Below are 21,747 nucleotides of genomic sequence, written 5' to 3' on the forward strand. Positions count from 1 at the left end.
CATCGTCCTTATCCATTGTACTAGGGAAATAGGCAAGTTTTTTTCCCATCATGGGTCAGTGATAATAACAATTCAATTGTTCATAGCCAAATATCGCAGATAAACAACATGTTTGCCTCAAAATGCACTTAAAGGATTTGAATATTGCTGAGTAATGGTTAATAATTTATTGTTATTTTCTTCTTGTCTTTGTGTTGCAGAAGCAGAAATGCATTGTTTTGGAAGAGCCAGAAGGGATAACTTGCACAGATTTAGCACTTTCTGCATTAGCGAAGCAGCCCGGTAGATCCATCGCTGTGCCTGAATCACTTGGAAAACCTCAAGTCTCAGTTGCAATTGTCGTAGAGCACTACAGTTTTTCACATTTTAAAGTTCAAGGTACATTTATTATCAATGTATGTAGTATACAACTCTGAGATTTGTATTCTCTAGAAGCTACGAAATAAAACCATGGAAGCCATTCAAGGAGAAATGTCAACCCCCTCAAGCACAAAAAAACTACACAGACAGCAACAAGAACATCAAACCCCCCCACCCACCCCAATGGTTTAAGTAGCAGTTCGAGTGCCTACATTGATAGGAGTCTTGATTCTCTGTTGTTTATTTGCCTGTGAAGCGCAGAATCCAAATTACAGTAGGTCACTACTGTGCCCCTGTTGGTAGGAAAACTGAACTGCTGTGTGATGTGTTTACATAGCCTATCCCATTATAAAGAGGGAGAGAGAGATCGAATAGCCAGACAGACTTGTAATTCAGAGCATTTAGCACTATCCTCCCTATAATAATACTTAAGCTGGTGTGCTTTATAATGTACACGGGTTCGGCCATTCCCAGTAATATAGACACAGGAATATAGACTGTTTTCCATAATTATACCGGACTGCTGTTCTGTGTAATATAGACACAGGGACTACCATTCCCATTATCAGCCACAAGACATAACTAGGCCATTCAGCACATCTAGTCTGCTCCACCATTCCATCATGGCTGATTTATTATCCTTCCCAACCCCATTCTCCTTTCTACCTTCTCCCTGTTACCTTTGATGCCCTGTCTAATCAAAAACCTATCAATCTCCGCTTTAAATATCTCCAATAACTTGGCCTCCACAGCCATCTGTGGCAACAAATTCCACAGGTTCACCACTCTCTGCCGAAAGAAATCTTCCTTATCTCTGTTCTAAACTGATGTCCCTCTATTCAATGGTACTCAGCTCCCCCACTATAGGAAACGTCCTCTCCACATCCACTCTCTCCAGGCTTTTAATATTTGGGAGGTTTCAATGAGAGCTCCTGTCATTCTTCTGAAATGCAGGAAGTCACAGGGAGAATGCAAATTTCAGACAGACATGTTATCAGACTCGTATGCAGTCACACCCACACACTGATATATACACACCCATACATTGACACACACAGACACACACACACACAAACAGAAGTACAACTAAATTCGTGTCCATTTCCTGCCACCCCATTACAGGAAAGATGCGGAGACTGGAGAGGGCGCAGAGGAGACTCACCGGGTTGCTGTCTGGAGTAGAGGGTGTGAGCTATAAGGAGAGGTTGGATAAACTTGGGTTGTTTTCTCTGGAGTGGCAGAGACTGGGGAGAGACCTGATAGAGGTTTATAAGATTTCAAGAGGTATAGATAAGGTAGAGAGAGTCTTTACCCCAGTGTGGAAATACCTAATACCCGAGGCATGCGTTTATGGTGAGAGAGGGAAAGTTTAAAGGAGATGTGACAGCAGGTTTTTTAACACAGAGAGTGGTAGAAGCCTGGAATGTGCTGCCAGGAGTGGTGGAGGAAGGTAGAGGTGTATAAGAGGCTCACAGACACATGAATGTGCAGGGATGGTTAGATATGTACATTATACAGACAGAGAGTTTTAGTTTACTTCAACATGTTCAGCACAGCTATGGTGGGTCGAAGGGCTTGTCCCTGTACTATTTTATGTCTGTAACTCTAAGCCACCTTTTAAAAAAGAAAGTGAATTAAAAGTTTGTGTCAGACTATTAAGTAATATCTGATTGTCTGGAAAATCTTTCATTCCAGGACTACCATTGTTTAATTGTTGTCGGAAGCTTTCCCCAAGACTGCAGGAGAATTTTGGATAAACTTCCCTCCCCTCTGCCTTTAAATTCGTGAGTGTAAAGATCTCGGGTGAGCTGTCCTGGGCCCATCTTGCAATCACAAAGAAGGTGAGCCAATGTCTTTATTTTTTCAGAAGGTTAAGGAGGTTTGGATTGTCACTGAATGCTATAACAAAGTCCTACAGATGTCCTGTTGAAAGTATCCTGTCTGGTTACATCATCATCTGTACGGAATGTACCGGAATGGAAGAAGCTGTAGGGAGTAGTGAACTCAACCCAATCCATCACAGACATATCCCTCCCCACCATCGGTAGCATCTACAGGAGACGCTGCCTCAGGAAGGCAACGTCTATCATCAAAGATCCCCACCACCCAGCTCCCATCGGGCAGGAGGTACAGAAGCCTGAAGTCCCACATCTCCCCGTCAGGAACATCTCCTTCCCTTCAACCATTCAGTTCTTGAACCAACCAGCACAACCCCAATGACTGCCTCAGTACAGCAACACCGTGACCACTTTGCATTAAAATGGACTGCATTTTCTTCTTTTTCTAATTGTGATCGTTCATGTAAAAATTATGTTTACTTAATATTTTTCTTATGAATGTTATATATCCAGCAGTCACTTCCTGCCCTGGTGGCTGTTCTTTTAACTTTGAGTGTCGTTGTCATAGCTGACCAGGTTGCCCTATCCTGTTTCCCTGTGTTTTGCCCATATGCCTCTAAACTTTCCTATTGTCATGGTCTGGTCCGTTGACTTCTTATCCCAGTTATTTCCTTTTCCCGGTGGTCCAATGGGTGCCTTGATTAAGGCACTTGTTTCCCCTCTGAGTTGGCAGTATAAAGCTCCGGTTTACAGCCACTCGGTGCTGGACTGTCACCTGAGCAAGTGCGGTTGTGCCCGATTTGGGTCCTTGTTCATTGTGGACTCTAAGTGGCTTCGGTGCCCAGGGTGCTTTGTGGATTCGGCCGTTTTCATGCCCAGCTGAGTTGCCGGCCGTTTGCCGCCACTCCGAGCCAAAGCTACGAATTCTGCCGTTTCCATGGCCAGCTGAAATTTGCTGGCTGTTGCCGCTACTCCGAGCTGAGATTTGAATGGACTGTCGTGGTTTGGATTTCGTCGTCTCGTATCCAGCTAAGTAGGCAGACCTTTTGCTGCTACTCGAATGGATTGTCGTTTTGTTGTTCCGTGTCCGAGTCCCGAGTCCAAATCCCAAGGCTCCGACTCACAGTCCTAGTTCCGAGTTCCTAGTCAAGTCCAAATCTGTCTCCGTGCCTGTGTCCTGCACATGTGTCCGCCTCCAGTCGCTCCGTGTAACACCTATCCATTGTTCCCGTTAAGTACCTTTCAAACGTTGTAATTATACCCACCTTTGGTAGCTGGTTACCTTCCTCTGTGAATGTATGACTACTCCTCGAGGGCATAACTGAGGCATCATGGTAGTGTAGTGGATAGCATGACGCTGTTACGTCTCGGGGCATCAGACCTTGGAGTTCAATTCTGGTGCCGTCTGTAAGGAGTTTGTCCCCTGACAGTGAGAGTTTCCACCGGTTGCTCCCGTTTCAATCCAGTCCAAAGACATACTGGTTTGCCGGTTAATTGTCATTGTAAATTACCCTGTTATTTGATTAGTGAAGAATAAGTGGTGCTGGGCATTGCTGCTCGTTGACTCAGATGGGCAAGTGCCATGCCGGATCTCTAAATAAAAAATAAAGAGTAATGATTTTATGGTGATTGGAGGAAAGTATAGGCGGGCAGGGGGTGGGGGAGGTGTGGATGTCAAAGGTAAGTTTCTTTACACAGAGAGTAATGGGTGCATGGAATGCAATGCACTGCCAGGGGTGGTGGTAAAAACTGATATATAAGTGACATTTAAGAGACTCTTGGACAGGCACATGGATGAAAGAAGGGTTCGATTTATCCTAGAGTGGGTTAATATTGTGGGCCAAAGGGCCTGTACTGTGCTGTAATGCTTTGTGTTCTGTGAGCATGTGAAGCTGCTGCAGGTAGGTTTCTCATTGCACCTGTGCACACGTGGTCTTGTGCATCTGACAGTAAACTCAGCTGTGACTTTGACGTTGACAGGTATGGCGTACCAGATGGTGACCACGCGCTCGCCAACCTGCGCCCGCTGTCGCAACCATGGCATCACCGTACCCCTGAAGGGACACAAGAAGCTGTGTCAGTGGCAGGGCTGCCAGTGTGACAAGTGCATTCTCATCCTGTGAGTAGCCCACGCGGACGTCAGCAAGTCCAGGTGTCGTTGCCGTATCTAACTCGTGGAAGGCTTGTGTGAAATTCAGAGCAGATATCATGCAAAGAGAAGATATGTGATGGAATATCCTCTCCCGGGCTTCCTCAGAACCCCTCCTTCACAACAGCCTCTTCGGCTGAACCTCAGATAATATTTGCTTGTGTCTCCCTTTGTGATACACTCCCGAAAAAATCCAAGGGACATTTCTCAGAGCCAAAGGTCCCACAAGAGATACCTGCCATTTGTTTAAACATTCCATAAGAACTGGAAACAAAGCTGTTGTGATACATCTCCTGAACTATTCCAAAACTTTTCGCTAAGTCAGACCACACCGTGCACAGTCCTAGTCTCCCTACTCCTGGGTCAGACCCACACTGGGAGCACTGTACACAGTTCGAGTCTCCGTATCCCTGGGACAGACCCATACTGGGAGCACCGTGCACAGTTCCAGCCTACATATCCCTGGGTCAGACCCACACCAGGGACATAGTGCACAGTTCCAGTCTCTGTATCCCTAGGTCAGACCCACACCGGGAGCAGCGTGCACTGTTCCAATCTCTGTATCCCTGGGTCAGACCGGCAATGGGAACGCCGTGCACAGTTCCAGTCTCCATATCTTTGTGTCAGACACACACCGGGCACACCATACACAGTTGCAGTCTCTGTGTCCCTGGGTCAGACCCACACCGGGAGCACTGTGTACAGTTCCAGTCTCCGTATCCCTGGGTCAGACCCACACCGGGAGCACCATACACAGTTCCAGTCTCTGTATCGCTGGGTCAGACCCATGCTGCGAACACCGTGCATGGTTCCAACCTCCGTATACCTGGGTCAGACCCATACCGGGAGCACTGTGAACAGTTCCAGTCTCTGTATCTCTGGGTCAGACCCACACCGGGAGCACCGTGCACAGTTCTAGTCTCCGTATCCCTGGGTCAGACCCACACGGGGAGCACCGTGCCCAGTTCCAGTCTCCGTATCCCTGGGTCAGACCCACACCAGGAACACAATGAACAGTACCAGTTACCGTGTCCCTTGGTCAGACCCACACCGGAAGCAGCATACACATTTCGAGTCATCATGTCCCTGGGTCAGACCCACACCGGGAGCACCGTGCACAGTTCCAATCTCTAAATCTCTGGGTCAGACTCACACTGAGAGCACTGTACACAGTTCGAGTCTCCGTATCCCTGGGTCAGATCCACACCAGGAACATCATGCACAGTTCGAGTCTCCGTGTCCCTGGGTCAGAGCCACACCGGGAACACCGTGCACAGTTCGAGTCTCCGTATCCCTGGGTCAGACCCACACCGGGAACACCGTGCACAGTTCGAGTCTCCGTGTCCCTGGGTCAGACCCACACCGGGAGCACCGTGCACAGTTCCAGTCTCCGTATCTATGGGTCAGACCCACACCGTGAGCACCATACACAGTTCCAGTCCCATTTGCCTGGGTCAGACCCACACTGGGAGCACTGTAGAGAGTTCGAGTCTCCGCATCCCTGGGTCAGATCCACACCAGGAGCACTGTGCACAATTCCAGCCTACATATCCCTGGGTCAGACCCACACCAGGAACTCAGTGCACAGTTCGACTCTCCATATCCCTGTGTCAGACCCACACCGGGAGCACCATACACAGTTCCAGTCTCTGTACCCCTGGGTCAGATCCACACTGGGAGCACCATACACAGTTACAGCCTCCGTAACCCTGGGTCAGATCCACACCAGGAGCACTGTGCACAGTTCCAGTCTCCGTGTCCGTTGGTCAGACACACACCGGGAGCAGCACACACAGTTCCAGTCTCTGTATCTCTGGGTCAGACCTGCACTCGGAGCACTGTGCACAGTTCCACTCTTGCATCCGAGGATCAGACCCACACCCTGAGCACCGTGCACAGTTGCAGTCTCTGTATCCCTGGGTCAGACCCACACTGGGAAGACCTTGCACAGTACCAGTCTCCATATGTGGGTCAGACACACACCGGGAACGCCGTGCACAGCTCTAGTCTCCGTGTCCCTGGGTCAGACCGACACCGGGAGCACCATGCACAGTTCCAGTCTCCGTATCCGTGGGTGACACCTACACCGGGAGCAGCATACACAGTTCCAGTCTCTGTACCCCTGGGTCAGATCCTCACTCGGAGCACCATGCACAGTTCCAATCTCTGTATCCCTTGGTGAGACCCAGACTGGGAACACCGTGCACAGCACCAGTCTCCATATCTTTGGGTCAGATACACACCGGGAACACCGTGCACAGTCCCAGTCTCCCTACCCCTGGGTCAGACCCAGACTGGGAGCACTGCACACAGTTCGAGTCTCCATATCCCTGTGTCAGACCCACAGTGGGAGCACCATACAGAGTTCCAGCCCACATATCCCTGGGTCAGACCCACACCAGGGACACAGTCCACAGTTCTAGTCTCCATATCCCTGGGTCAGAGCCACACCGGGAGCACCGTGCACAGTTCCAGTCTCTGTATCCCTGGTCAGACCTGCAATGGGAACGCCGTGCACAGTTCTAGTCTCCATATCTTTGTGTCAAACACACACCGGGAACACCGAACACAGTTGCAGTCTCCGTGTCCCTGGGTCAGACCCACACGGGGAGCACTGTGTACAGTTCCGGTCTCCGTATCCCTGGGTCAGACCCACGCCGCGAGCACCGTGCACGGTTCCAACCTCCGTATCCCTGGGTCAGACCCACCCCGGGAGCACTGTGAAAAGTTCCAGTCTCTGTATCTCTGGGTCAGACCCACACCAGGAATGAAATGAACAGTACCAGTCTCCTTGTCCTTGGTGAGACCCACACCGGAAGCAGCAGACACATTTCTAGTCTCCGTGTCCCTGGGTCAGACCCACACAGGAAGCAGCATACACATTTCCAGTCTCTGTACCCCTGGGTCAGACCCTCACTCGGAGCACCGTGCACAGTTTCAATCTTTGTATCCCAGGGTCAGACCCACACTGGGAACACCGTGCACAGTTCCAGTCTCCATATATTTGGTGTCAGACCCACACCGGGAGCACTGTGAACAGTTCCAGTCTCTGTATCTCTGGGTCAGACCCACACTGGGAGCACCGTGCACAGTTCTAGTCTCCGTATCCCTGGGTCAGACCCACAGGGGAGCACCGTGCACAGTTCCAGTCTTCGTATCCCTGGGTCAGACCCACACCAGGAACACAATGAACAGTACCAGTTTCCGTGTCCCTTGGTCAGACCCACACCGGAAGCAGCATACACATTTCGAGTCACCGTGTCCCTGGGTCAGACCCACACCGGGAGCACCATGCAGAGTTCCAATCTCTGAATCTCTGGGTCAGACTCACACTGGGAGCACCGTGCACAGTTCCAGTCTCCGTATCCCTGGGTCAGACCCACACTGGGAGCACTGTAGAGAGTTCGAGTCTCCGCATCCCTGGGTCAGATCCACAGCAGGAACACCATGCAGAATTCCAGCCTACATATCCCTGGGTCAAACCCACACCAGGAACTCAGTGCACAGTTCGACTCTCCATATCCCTGTGTCAGACCCACACTGGGGGCACCATGCACAGTTCCAGTCTCAGTATCCCTAGGTGAAACTCCCACACCGGGAGCACCATACACAGTTCCAGTCTCTGTACCCCTGGGTCAGACCCACACCGGGAGCACCGGGCACAGTTCCAGTCTCAATATCCCTGGGTCAGACCCACACCGGGATCACCGTGTACAGTTCCAGTCTCCGTGTCCGTTGGTCAGACCCACTCCGGGAGCACCATACACAGTTACAGCCTCCGTATCCCTGGGTCAGACCCACACTGGGAGCACCATACACAGTTACAGCCTCCGTATCCCTGGGTGAGACCCACACCGGGAGCAGCATACACAGTTACAGCCTCCGTATCCCTGGGTCAGTCCCACACAGGGAAGACCTTGCACAGTACCAGTCTCCATATGTGGGTCAGACCCACACCAGGGACACAGTCCACAGTTCCAGTCTCAGTATCCCTAGGTGACTCCCACACCGGGAGCACCATACACAGTTCCAGTCTCTGTACCCCTGGGTCAGACCCACACCGGGAGCACCGGGCACAGTTCCAGTCTCAATATCCCTGGGTCAGACCCACACCGGGATCACCGTGTACAGTTCCAGTCTCCGTGTCCGTTGGTCAGACCCACATCGGGAGCACCATACACAGTTACAGCCTCCGTATCCCTGGGTCAGACCCACACTGGGAGCACCATACACAGTTACAGCCTCCGTATCCCTGGGTCAGACCCACACCGGGTGCACTGTGCACAGTTCCAGTCTCCGTATCTCTGGGTCAGACCTGCACTCGGAGCACTGTGCACAGTTCCGCTCTTGTATCCGAGGATCAGACCCACACCGTGAGCACCGTGCACAGCTCTAGTCTCCGTGTCCCTGGGTCAGACCGACACCGGGAGCACCATGCACAGTTCCAGTCTCCGTATCCATGGGTCAGACCCATACCGGGAGCAGCATACACAGTTACAGCCTCCGTATCCATGGGTCAGACCCACACCGGGAGCAGCATACACAGTTCCAGTCTCTGTACCCCTGGGTCAGACCCTCACTCGGAGCACTGTGCACAGTTTCAATCTCTGTATCCCAGGGTCAGACCCACACTGGGAACACCGTGCACAGTTCCAGTCTCCATATATTTGGTGTCAGACCCACACCGGGAGCACTGTGAACAGTTCCAGTCTCTGTATCTCTGGGTCAGACCCACACCGGGAGCAACGTGCACAGTTCTAGTCTCCGTATCCCTGGGTCAGACGCACACGGGGAGCACCGTGCACAGTTCCAGTCTCCGTATCCCTGGGTCAGATCCACACCAGGAACACCATGCACAGTTCGAGTCTCCGTATCCCTGGGTCAGAACCACACCGGGAACACTGTGCACAGTTCGAGTCTCCGTGTCCCTGGGTCAGACTCACACCGGGAGCACGGTGCACAGTTCCAGTCTCCGTATCTATGGTTCAGACCCACACTGTGAGCACCATACACAGTTCCAGTCCCATTTGCCTGGGTCAGACCCACACCAGGAACTCAGTGCACAGTTCGACTCTCCATATCCCAGTGTCAGACCCACACTGGGGGCACCATGCACAGTTCCAGTCTCAGTATCCCTAGGTGACTCCCACACCTGGAGCACCATACACAGTTCCAGTCTCTGTACCCCTGGGTCAGACCCACACCGGGAGCACCGTGCAGAATTCCAGTCTCAATATCCCTGGGTCAGACACACACCGGGAGCACCGTGCACAGTTCCAGTCTCCGTGTCCGTTGGTCAGAGACACACCGGGATCACCGTGTACAGTTCCAGTCTCCGTGTCCATTGGTCAGACCCACACCGGGAGCACCATACACAGTTCCAGCCTCCGTATCTCTGGGTCAGAGCCACACCGGGAGCACCGTGCACAGTTCCAGTCTCTGTATCCCTGGTCAGACCCACAACGGGAGCAGCGTGCACAGTTCTAGTCTCTGTATCCCTGGGTCAGACCCACACTGGGAGCACCGTGCTCAGTTCCAGCCTGAATATCCCTGGGTCAGACCCACACCAGGAACACCATGCGCAGTTGCGGTCTCTCTATCTTTGGGTCAGACACACTCCGGGAACACTGTGCACATTTCCAGTCTCCGTGTCCCTTGGTCAGACCCACACTGGGAGCACCATACACAGTTCCAGTCACTATATCCCTGGGTCAGACCCACACCCGGAGCACCGTGCACAGTTGCAGTTTCCGTATCCCTGGGTGACACCTGCACCGGGAGCACCATACACAGTTCGAATCTATTTATCCTTGGGTCATACCTACACTCGGGGCAGTGTGCACAATTCCAGTGTCCTATCGAAGGATCAGACCCCCACTGGGAGCACCGTGCACAGTTGCAGTCTCTATATCCTTCGGTCAGACCCATACTGGGAACACCGTGTACAGAACCAGTCTCTGTATCCCTGGTCAAACCCACACTGGGAGCACAATGCACAATTACAGTCTCGTATCCCAGGATTAGACCCACAGCAGGAGCACCGTGCACAGTTCTAGTCTCTGTATCTCTGAGTCAGACCCACACTGGGAGCACCGTGCACAGTTCCAATCTCTGTATCCCTTGGTCAGAATCACACCAGGAACACTGTGCACTGTTCAAGTCTCTGTGTCCCTGGGTCAGACCTATTCCGGGAACACCGTGCACAGTTCCAGTCTCCCACACCGGGAGCAGCATACACAGTTACAGCCTCCGTATCCCTGGGTCAGTCCCACACAGGGAAGACCTTGCACAGTACCAGTCTCCATATCTTTGGGTCAGATACACACCGGGAACACCGTGCACAGTCCCAGTCTCCCTACCCCTGGGTCAGACCCAGACTGGGAGCACTGCACACAGTTCGAGTCTCCATATCCCTGTGTCAGACCCACAGTGGGAGCACCATACAGAGTTCCCGCCCACATATCCCTGGGTCAGACCCACACCAGGGACACAGTCCACAGTTCTAGTCTCCATATCCCTGGGTCAGAGCCACACCGGGAGCACCGTGCACAGTTCCAGTCTCTGTATCCCTGGTCAGACCTGCAATGGGAACGCCGTGCACAGTTCTAGTCTCCATATCTTTGTGTCAAACACACACCGGGAACACCGAACACAGTTGCAGTCTCCGTGTCCCTGGGTCAGACCCACACGGGGAGCACTGTGTACAGTTCCGGTCTCCGTATCCCTGGGTCAGACCCACGCCGCGAGCACCGTGCACGGTTCCAACCTCCGTATCCCTGGGTCAGACCCACCCCGGGAGCACTGTGAAAAGTTCCAGTCTCTGTATCTCTGGGTCAGACCCACACCAGGAATGAAATGAACAGTACCAGTCTCCTTGTCCTTGGTGAGACCCACACCGGAAGCAGCAGACACATTTCTAGTCTCCGTGTCCCTGGGTCAGACCCACACAGGAAGCAGCATACACATTTCCAGTCTCTGTACCCCTGGGTCAGACCCTCACTCGGAGCACCGTGCACAGTTTCAATCTTTGTATCCCAGGGTCAGACCCACACTGGGAACACCGTGCACAGTTCCAGTCTCCATATATTTGGTGTCAGACCCACACCGGGAGCACTGTGAACAGTTCCAGTCTCTGTATCTCTGGGTCAGACCCACACTGGGAGCACCGTGCACAGTTCTAGTCTCCGTATCCCTGGGTCAGACCCACAGGGGAGCACCGTGCACAGTTCCAGTCTTCGTATCCCTGGGTCAGACCCACACCAGGAACACAATGAACAGTACCAGTTTCCGTGTCCCTTGGTCAGACCCACACCGGAAGCAGCATACACATTTCGAGTCACCGTGTCCCTGGGTCAGACCCACACCGGGAGCACCATGCAGAGTTCCAATCTCTGAATCTCTGGGTCAGACTCACACTGGGAGCACCGTGCACAGTTCCAGTCTCCGTATCCCTGGGTCAGACCCACACTGGGAGCACTGTAGAGAGTTCGAGTCTCCGCATCCCTGGGTCAGATCCACAGCAGGAACACCATGCAGAATTCCAGCCTACATATCCCTGGGTCAAACCCACACCAGGAACTCAGTGCACAGTTCGACTCTCCATATCCCTGTGTCAGACCCACACTGGGGGCACCATGCACAGTTCCAGTCTCAGTATCCCTAGGTGAAACTCCCACACCGGGAGCACCATACACAGTTCCAGTCTCTGTACCCCTGGGTCAGACCCACACCGGGAGCACCGGGCACAGTTCCAGTCTCAATATCCCTGGGTCAGACCCACACCGGGATCACCGTGTACAGTTCCAGTCTCCGTGTCCGTTGGTCAGACCCACTCCGGGAGCACCATACACAGTTACAGCCTCCGTATCCCTGGGTCAGACCCACACTGGGAGCACCATACACAGTTACAGCCTCCGTATCCCTGGGTGAGACCCACACCGGGAGCAGCATACACAGTTACAGCCTCCGTATCCCTGGGTCAGTCCCACACAGGGAAGACCTTGCACAGTACCAGTCTCCATATGTGGGTCAGACCCACACCAGGGACACAGTCCACAGTTCCAGTCTCAGTATCCCTAGGTGACTCCCACACCGGGAGCACCATACACAGTTCCAGTCTCTGTACCCCTGGGTCAGACCCACACCGGGAGCACCGGGCACAGTTCCAGTCTCAATATCCCTGGGTCAGACCCACACCGGGATCACCGTGTACAGTTCCAGTCTCCGTGTCCGTTGGTCAGACCCACATCGGGAGCACCATACACAGTTACAGCCTCCGTATCCCTGGGTCAGACCCACACTGGGAGCACCATACACAGTTACAGCCTCCGTATCCCTGGGTCAGACCCACACCGGGTGCACTGTGCACAGTTCCAGTCTCCGTATCTCTGGGTCAGACCTGCACTCGGAGCACTGTGCACAGTTCCGCTCTTGTATCCGAGGATCAGACCCACACCGTGAGCACCGTGCACAGCTCTAGTCTCCGTGTCCCTGGGTCAGACCGACACCGGGAGCACCATGCACAGTTCCAGTCTCCGTATCCATGGGTCAGACCCATACCGGGAGCAGCATACACAGTTACAGCCTCCGTATCCATGGGTCAGACCCACACCGGGAGCAGCATACACAGTTCCAGTCTCTGTACCCCTGGGTCAGACCCTCACTCGGAGCACTGTGCACAGTTTCAATCTCTGTATCCCAGGGTCAGACCCACACTGGGAACACCGTGCACAGTTCCAGTCTCCATATATTTGGTGTCAGACCCACACCGGGAGCACTGTGAACAGTTCCAGTCTCTGTATCTCTGGGTCAGACCCACACCGGGAGCAACGTGCACAGTTCTAGTCTCCGTATCCCTGGGTCAGACGCACACGGGGAGCACCGTGCACAGTTCCAGTCTCCGTATCCCTGGGTCAGATCCACACCAGGAACACCATGCACAGTTCGAGTCTCCGTATCCCTGGGTCAGAACCACACCGGGAACACTGTGCACAGTTCGAGTCTCCGTGTCCCTGGGTCAGACTCACACCGGGAGCACGGTGCACAGTTCCAGTCTCCGTATCTATGGTTCAGACCCACACTGTGAGCACCATACACAGTTCCAGTCCCATTTGCCTGGGTCAGACCCACACCAGGAACTCAGTGCACAGTTCGACTCTCCATATCCCAGTGTCAGACCCACACTGGGGGCACCATGCACAGTTCCAGTCTCAGTATCCCTAGGTGACTCCCACACCTGGAGCACCATACACAGTTCCAGTCTCTGTACCCCTGGGTCAGACCCACACCGGGAGCACCGTGCAGAATTCCAGTCTCAATATCCCTGGGTCAGACACACACCGGGAGCACCGTGCACAGTTCCAGTCTCCGTGTCCGTTGGTCAGAGACACACCGGGATCACCGTGTACAGTTCCAGTCTCCGTGTCCATTGGTCAGACCCACACCGGGAGCACCATACACAGTTCCAGCCTCCGTATCTCTGGGTCAGAGCCACACCGGGAGCACCGTGCACAGTTCCAGTCTCTGTATCCCTGGTCAGACCCACAACGGGAGCAGCGTGCACAGTTCTAGTCTCTGTATCCCTGGGTCAGACCCACACTGGGAGCACCGTGCTCAGTTCCAGCCTGAATATCCCTGGGTCAGACCCACACCAGGAACACCATGCGCAGTTGCGGTCTCTCTATCTTTGGGTCAGACACACTCCGGGAACACTGTGCACATTTCCAGTCTCCGTGTCCCTTGGTCAGACCCACACTGGGAGCACCATACACAGTTCCAGTCACTATATCCCTGGGTCAGACCCACACCCGGAGCACCGTGCACAGTTGCAGTTTCCGTATCCCTGGGTGACACCTGCACCGGGAGCACCATACACAGTTCGAATCTATTTATCCTTGGGTCATACCTACACTCGGGGCAGTGTGCACAATTCCAGTGTCCTATCGAAGGATCAGACCCCCACTGGGAGCACCGTGCACAGTTGCAGTCTCTATATCCTTCGGTCAGACCCATACTGGGAACACCGTGTACAGAACCAGTCTCTGTATCCCTGGTCAAACCCACACTGGGAGCACAATGCACAATTACAGTCTCGTATCCCAGGATTAGACCCACAGCAGGAGCACCGTGCACAGTTCTAGTCTCTGTATCTCTGAGTCAGACCCACACTGGGAGCACCGTGCACAGTTCCAATCTCTGTATCCCTTGGTCAGAATCACACCAGGAACACTGTGCACTGTTCAAGTCTCTGTGTCCCTGGGTCAGACCTATTCCGGGAACACCGTGCACAGTTCCAGTCTCCCACACCGGGAGCAGCATACACAGTTACAGCCTCCGTATCCCTGGGTCAGTCCCACACAGGGAAGACCTTGCACAGTACCAGTCTCCATATGTGGGTCAGACCCACACCAGGGACACAGTCCACAGTTCCAGTCTCAGTAGCCCTAGGTGACTCCCACACCGGGAGCACCATACACAGTTCCAGTCTCTGTACCCCTGGGTCAGACCCACACCGGGAGCACCGGGCACAGTTCCAGTCTCAATATCCCTGGGTCAGACCCACACCGGGATCACCGTGTACAGTTCCAGTCTCCGTGTCCGTTGGTCAGACCCACATCGGGAGCACCATACACAGTTACAGCCTCCGTATCCCTGGGTCAGACCCACACTGGGAGCACCATACACAGTTACAGCCTCCGTATCCCTGGGTCAGACCCACACCGGGTGCACTGTGCACAGTTCCAGTCTCCGTATCTCTGGGTCAGACCTGCACTCGGAGCACTGTGCACAGTTCCGCTCTTGTATCCGAGGATCAGACCCACACCGTGAGCACCGTGCACAGCTCTAGTCTCCGTGTCCCTGGGTCAGACCGACACCGGGAGCACCATGCACAGTTCCAGTCTCCGTATCCATGGGTCAGACCCATACCGGGAGCAGCATACACAGTTACAGCCTCCGTATCCATGGGTCAGACCCACACCGGGAGCAGCATACACAGTTCCAGTCTCTGTACCCCTGGGTCAGACCCTCACTCGGAGCACTGTGCACAGTTTCAATCTCTGTATCCCAGGGTCAGACCCACACTGGGAACACCGTGCACAGTTCCAGTCTCCATATATTTGGTGTCAGACCCACACCGGGAGCACTGTGAACAGTTCCAGTCTCTGTATCTCTGGGTCAGACCCACACCGGGAGCAACGTGCACAGTTCTAGTCTCCGTATCCCTGGGTCAGACGCACACGGGGAGCACTGTGCACAGTTCCAGTCTCCGTATCCCTGGGTCAGATCCACACCAGGAACACCATGCACAGTTCGAGTCTCCGTATCCCTGGGTCAGAACCACACCGGGAACACTGTGCACAGTTCGAGTCTCCGTGTCCCTGGGTCAGACTCACACCGGGAGCACGGTGCACAGTTCCAGTCTCCGTATCTATGGTTCAGTCCCACACTGTGAGCACCATACACAGTTCCAGTCCCATTTGCCTGGGTCAGACCCACACCAGGAACTCAGTGCACAGTTCGACTCTCCATATCCCAGTGTCAGACCCACACTGGGGGCACCATGCACAGTTCCAGTCTCAGTATCCCTAGGTGACTCCCACACCTGGAGCACCATACACAGTTCCAGTCTCTGTACCCCTGGGTCAGACCCACACCGGGAGCACCGTGCAGAATTCCAGTCTCAATATCCCTGGGTCAGACACACACCGGGAGCACCGTGCACAGTTCCAGTCTCCGTGTCCGTTGGTCAGAGACACACCGGGATCACCGTGTACAGTTCCAGTCTCCGTGTCCATTGGTCAGACCCACACCGGGAGCACCATACACAGTTCCAGCCTCCGTCTCCCTGGGTCAGATCCACACCGGGAGCAGCATACACAGTTCCAGCCTCCGTATCCCTGGGTCAGAGCCACACCGGGAGCACCGTGCACAGTTCCAGTCTCCGTATCCCTGGGTCAGACCCACACTGGGTAGACCGTGCACAGTTCCAGTCTCCATATCTTTGGGTCAGACACACACCAGGGACGCTGTGCAGAGTCCCAGTCTCTGTGTCCCAGGGTCAGACCTACACCGGGACCACCGTGTACAGTTGCAGTCTCCGTGTCCCTGGGTCTGACCCACTCCGGGAGCACCGTGCACAGTTGCAGTCTCCGTATCCCTGGTCAAACCCACACTGGGAGCACAATGCACAATTCCAGTCTCGTAGCCCGGGATCAGACCCACAGCAGGAGTACCACGCACAGTTCTAGTCTCTGTATCCCTGGGTCAGACCCACACCTGGAGCACCATGCACAGTTCCAATATCTGTATCCCTGGGTCAGACCCACACAGGGAACACTGTGCACAGTTGCAGTCTCTATATCCTTGGGTCAGACTCACACCAGGAACACTGTAGACAGTTCCAGTCTCCGTGTCCCTATCTGAGACCCACACCGGGAGCATTGTGCACATTTCCTGTCTGCGTATCCCTGGGTGACACCTGCACCGGGAGGACCATACACAGTTCTAATCTCTGTATACCTGGGTCAGACGTACACTCGGAGCACTGCGCACAATTCCAGTCTCCTGTCCAAGGATCAGACCCACACCGGGAGCATCATGCTGAGTTCCAGTCTCCGTATCTTTGGGTCAGACCCACACCGGGAGCACTGTGTCTACTTATAGTCTCCGTATCCCTGGGTCAGACCCACACCGGGAGCACTGTGTCTACTTATAGTCTCCGTATCCCTGGGTCAGACCCACACTAGGAGCACTGTGCACAGTTACAGTCTCTGTATCTCTGGGTCAGACCCACACTGGGAAGACCGTGCACAGTTCCAGTCTCCATGTCCCTGGGTCAGACCCACACCGGGAGCACCGGGCACAGTTGAAGTCTCCACGTCCCTGGGTCAGACCCACTCCGAGAGCACCATGCACATTTCCAGTCTTCGTATCCCTGGGTCAGATCCACTCCAGGAACACAGTGCACATTTCCATTCTCCATATCCCTGGGTCAGACACACACCGGGAACACACTGAACAGATCCAGTCTGCGTTTCCCTGGGTCAGACCCACACCGGGAGCACCATGCACAGTTTCAGTCCCTGTATCCCCGAGTCATGCCTACACCCGGAGCACCGCCCACTGTTACAGCCTACGTATCCCAGGGTCCGACCCACACCGGGTGCACTGTTGACAGTTCCAGTCTCTGTATCTCTGGGTCAGACCTACACTCGGAGCACTGTGCACAATTCCAATCTCCTATCCACGGATCAGACCCACACCGGGAGCACCATACACAGTTCCAGTCTCTGTACTCCTGGGTCAGACCCACACTCTGAGCACCATACACACTTCCAATCTCTGTATTCCTGGGTTAGATCCACACCGGGAGAATTCTGCACAGTTACAGTCTCTATATCTCTGGGTCAGAGCTACACTGGGAGCACTGTGCACTGTTCCAGTCTCTGTATCCCTGGGTGAGACCCACAGCGAGAGCAGTTTGCACAGTTGTAGTCTCTGTATCCCTGGGTCAGACCCACACTGGGAGCATTGTACACATTTCAAGTCTCCGTATCCCTGGGTCAGACCGACACCAGGAACACCATGCACAGTTCCAGTCTCCATATCCCTGGGTCAGACCGACACCGGGAGCACAGTGCACAGTTCCAGTCTCTGTATTCCTGGGTCAGACCCACACCGGGAGCATCATACACAGTTTCAGTCTCTGTATCCCTGGGTCAGACCCACTCCGGGAGCACCGTGCACAGTTCCAGTCTCCGTATCCCTGGGTGTCACCTGCACCGGCAACACCATAGACAGTTCTAATCTCTGTATCCCTGGGTCAGACCTACACTCGGAGCACTGTGCACAATTCCTGTCTCCAATCCAAGGATCAGAGCCACACCGGGAGCACCGTGCAGAGTTCCAGTCTCCGTATCCCTGGGTCAGACCCACACTGGGTAGACCGTGCACAGTTCCAGTCTCCATATCTTTGGGTCAGACACACACCAGGGACGCTGTGCAGAGTCCCAGTCTCTGTGTCCCAGGGTCAGACCTACACCGGGACCACCGTGTACAGTTGCAGTCTCCGTGTCCCTGGGTCTGACCCACTCCGGGAGCACCGTGCCCAGTTGCAGTCTCCGTATCCCTGGTCAAACCCACACTGGGAGCACAATGCACAATTCCAGTCTCGTAGCCCGGGATCAGACCCACAGCAGGAGTACCACGCACAGTTCTAGTCTCTGTATCCCTGGGTCAGACCCACACCTGGAGCACCATGCACAGTTCCAATATCTGTATCCCTGGGTCAGACCCACACAGGGAACACTGTGCACAATTGCAGTCTCTATATCCTTGGGTCAGACTCACACCAGGAACACTGTAGACAGTTCCAGTCTCCGTGTCCCTATCTGAGACCCACACCGGGAGCATTGTGCACATTTCCTGTCTGCGTATCCCTGGGTGACACCTGCACCGGGAGCACCATACACAGTTCTAATCTCTGTATACCTGGGTCAGACGTACACTCGGAGCACTGTGCACAATTCCAGTCTCCTGTCCAAGGATCAGACCCACACCGGGAGCATCCTGAGTTCCAGTCTCCGTATCTTTGGGTCAGACCCACACCGGGAGCTCTGTGCACGGTTCCAGTCTCCGTATCCCTGGGTCAGACCCACACCGGGAGCACCGTGTACAGTTACAGTCTCCGTGTCCCTGGGTCTGACCCAGTCCGGGAACACCGTGCACAGTTCCAGTCTCCGTGTCCCTGGGTCAGACCCACACTGGGTAGACCGTGCACAGTTCCAGTCTCCATATCTTTGGGTCAGACACACACCAGGGACGCTGTGCAGAGTCCCAGTCTCTGTGTCCCAGGGTCAGACCTACACCGGGACCACCGTGTACAGTTGCAGTCTCCGTGTCCCTGGGTCTGACCCACTCCGGGAGCACCGTGCACAGTTGCAGTCTCCGTATCCCTGGTCAAACCCACACTGGGAGCACAATGCACAATTCCAGTCTCGTAGCCTGGGATCAGACCCACAGCAGGAGTACCACGCACAGTTCTAGTCTCTGTATCCCTGGGTCAGACCCACACCTGGAGCACCATGCACAGTTCCAATATCTGTATCCCTGGGTCAGACCCACACAGGGAACACTGTGCACAGTTGCAGTCTCTATATCCTTGGGTCAGACTCACACCAGGAACACTGTAGACAGTTCCAGTCTCCGTGTCCCTATCTGAGACCCACACCGGGAGCATTGTGCACATTTCCTGTCTGCGTATCCCTGGGTGACACCTGCACCGGGAGGACCATACACAGTTCTAATCTCTGTATACCTGGGTCAGACGTACACTCGGAGCACTGCGCACAATTCCAGTCTCCTGTCCAAGGATCAGACCCACACCGGGAGCATCATGCTGAGTTCCAGTCTCCGTATCTTTGGGTCAGACCCACACCGGGAGCTCTGTGCACGGTTCCAGTCTCCGTATCCCTGAGTCAGACCCACACCGGGAGCACCGTGTACAGTTACAGTCTCCGTGTCCCTGGGTCAGACCCAGTCCGGGAACACCGTGCACAGTTCCAGTCACCGTATCCCTGGGTCAGACCCACACCAGGAGCACCGTGCACAGTTCCAGTCTCCGTGTCCCTGGGTCAGACCCACACCGGGAGCACTGTGTCTACTTATAGTCTCCGTATCCCTGGGTCAGACCCACACTAGGAGCACTGTGCACAGTTACAGTCTCTGTATCTCTGGGTCAGACCCACACTGGGAAGACCGTGCACAGTTCCAGTCTCCATGTCCCTGGGTCAGACCCACACCGGGAGCACCGGGCACAGTTGAAGTCTCCATGTCCCTGGGTCAGACCCACTCCGAGAGCACCATGCACATTTCCAGTCTTCGTATCCCTGGGTCAGATCCACTCCAGGAACACAGTGCACATTTCCATTCTCCATATCCCTGGGTCAGACACACACCGGGAACACACTGAACAGATCCAGTCTGCGTTTCCCTGGGTCAGACCCACACCGGGAGCACCATGCACAGTTTCAGTCCCTGTATCCCCGAGTCATGCCTACACCCGGAGCACCGCCCACTGTTACAGCCTACGTATCCCAGGGTCCGACCCACACCGGGTGCACTGTTGACAGTTCCAGTCTCTGTATCTCTGGGTCAGACCTACACTCGGAGCACTGTGCACAATTCCAATCTCCTATCCACGGATCAGACCCACACCGGGAGCACCATACACAGTTCCAGTCTCTGTACTCCTGGGTCAGACCCACACTCTGAGCACCATACACACTTCCAATCTCTGTATTCCTGGGTTAGATCCACACCGGGAGAATTCTGCACAGTTACAGTCTCTATATCTCTGGGTCAGAGCTACACTGGGAGCACTGTGCACTGTTCCAGTCTCTGTATCCCTGGGTGAGACCCACAGCGAGAGCAGTTTGCACAGTTGTAGTCTCTGTATCCCTGGGTCAGACCCACACTGGGAGCATTGTACACATTTCAAGTCTCCGTATCCCTGGGTCAGACCGACACCAGGAACACCATGCACAGTTCCAGTCTCCATATCCCTGGGTCAGACCGACACCGGGAGCACAGTGCACAGTTCCAGTCTCTGTATTCCTGGGTCAGACCCACACCGGGAGCATCATACACAGTTTCAGTCTCTGTATCCCTGGGTCAGACCCACTCCGGGAGCACCGTGCACAGTTCCAGTCTCCGTATCCCTGGGTGTCACCTGCACCGGCAACACCATAGACAGTTCTAATCTCTGTATCCCTGGGTCAGACCTACACTCGGAGCACTGTGCACAATTCCTGTCTCCAATCCAAGGATCAGAGCCACACCGGGAGCACCGTGCAGAGTTCCAGTCTCCGTATCCCTGGGTCAGACCCACACTGGGTAGACCGTGCACAGTTCCAGTCTCCATATCTTTGGGTCAGACACACACCAGGGACGCTGTGCAGAGTCCCAGTCTCTGTGTCCCAGGGTCAGACCTACACCGGGAGCACCGTGTACAGTTGCAGTCTCCGTGTCCCTGGGTCAGACCCACTCCGGGAGCACCGTGTACAGTTGCAGTCTCCGTATCCCTGGTCAAACCCACACTGGGAGCACAATGCACAATTCCAGTCTCGTAGCCCGGGATCAGACCCACAGCAGGAGTACCACGCACAGTTCTAGTCTCTGTATCCCTGGGTCAGACCCACACCTGGAGCACCATGCACAGTTCCAATATCTGTATCCCTGGGTCAGACCCACACAGGGAACACTGTGCACAATTGCAGTCTCTATATCCTTGGGTCAGACTCACACCAGGAACACTGTAGACAGTTCCAGTCTCCGTGTCCCTATCTGAGACCCACACCGGGAGCATTGTGCACATTTCCTGTCTGCGTATCCCTGGGTGAC

General features: G+C 54.4%; 1 long non-coding RNA gene across 1 annotated transcript in view; it reads left to right on the forward strand.

Moving 5' to 3' along the window:
* Nucleotides 1–232: 232 nt before the first annotated feature.
* The window catches only part of LOC134341212 (uncharacterized), a 131,612-nt gene continuing 110,097 nt past the window's right edge, over nt 233–21,747 (forward strand). The window contains exons 1-3 of the long non-coding RNA XR_010016732.1: nt 233–378; nt 2,056–2,201; nt 4,179–4,317. This is a non-coding gene — a long non-coding RNA (uncharacterized LOC134341212). The remainder of the gene's footprint in view (nt 379–2,055; nt 2,202–4,178; nt 4,318–21,747) is intronic.

The sequence above is a fragment of the Mobula hypostoma genome (assembly GCF_963921235.1).
Source record: "Mobula hypostoma chromosome 8 unlocalized genomic scaffold, sMobHyp1.1 SUPER_8_unloc_5, whole genome shotgun sequence".
NCBI lineage: Eukaryota > Metazoa > Chordata > Chondrichthyes > Myliobatiformes > Myliobatidae > Mobula > Mobula hypostoma.